Source organism: Drosophila busckii, chromosome 3L (genome assembly GCF_011750605.1).
Source record: "Drosophila busckii strain San Diego stock center, stock number 13000-0081.31 chromosome 3L, ASM1175060v1, whole genome shotgun sequence".
Taxonomy (NCBI): domain Eukaryota; kingdom Metazoa; phylum Arthropoda; class Insecta; order Diptera; family Drosophilidae; genus Drosophila; species Drosophila busckii.
Window position 1 is genome coordinate 18,711,855 of NC_046606.1, and position 1,313 is coordinate 18,713,167.

Below are 1,313 nucleotides of genomic sequence, written 5' to 3' on the forward strand. Positions count from 1 at the left end.
CAGCACCATTATTTTTATAGTTTTTAAATGCGCTGCAGTGTTTTTAATAAATTTTTTTGATATACGCATTTATTTATAATATTTATATGTATATGTAATAAATGGTTTATTAAATTTAACATCGAATTTTACGAATTTAACAAAAGATAAGAAACACAACAAACACATAGCAAACTCTACAAATCAAAAGAAGGCAATTTACTTAAAAGCAAAAGCATAAAAAACAAATACAATCAAAATGCAAAGTAAAAGCAAAACAAAAGAACATTTTTATGTTAACAATATAATTAGCACAAAAAGCTACAAAGTAAAACTATTAATGTAAAACAAAATATATTAAAAAAGCAAACAAAAAACAATAAAAAAAAATTATTAAAAAATGTATTTGAACAAGAGCATTTTTTATTTATAGCACGCAAAAGTTAAAGCTGCTATTTAAACAATGTGACGTCACAGCTTGCGGGCTACGGAACGTGAGTAAACGTTTGTTATTTAAACGTTGTCTAAAGCAAACATCAACTAAGCCGTGCACTCGTTAATACGCTGCCGGCTATAAAAGCTTTCCTGCTGTGTGGTCGGGTCTATTGTGTATTGTGAGCTTGGCTGAGGCACAACAGTCTGAGATAATCACAGTCTTATCAGTACGTGAGTAATGCCCAATAGTGTTGCTTAAATGTCGCCCCATGTTAATGAAACATTGCCACCAGAAGCTTGTATGGATTGCAGTGGCCTGCAGCCACAAAGTGGTGCCATTGATATGGAAGACATGGCACCCTTGACTGTAGACAGGCATAGCAAGACGGGCATAGCTAAGCAAAAACTAAAAACTAGCAAGCAGAACTTGCGCGCAACTAAAGTTGATCAGAGTCCAAGCAGCAGCATTCAGAAAGATGACATGGCGCCACTACTTGAGAATACAGCTATGGAGATGAGAAAAATGCCTCAGTAAAAAAGTTTTATAGTAGAGTACTATAAATACATATATACAAAGCCTAAGCTTTGTTTTGCTTATATGTTAATAAAATACTTTATTGGTTTCGCTTTTTGTGAGTAATTTTTTTAAGTCAGACTGTCTATTGTATATAGACGCACTCGTTAACAAGGCGCTCTCTGGAAAAAAACACCTCTCAATTATATCTCTCGATTTTGCGAAATCCCTTAACATGCCCATCACTTAACAAATCAATAAATATCATAAGATGTCTATCAAATACAAAATTCAATTGCCAACCATTTACACTAGTACAATATTTGGGAACTTTGGGAACGCACCCAAATCCACCATAAAACCAATAAGAACAGCCCCTAATACA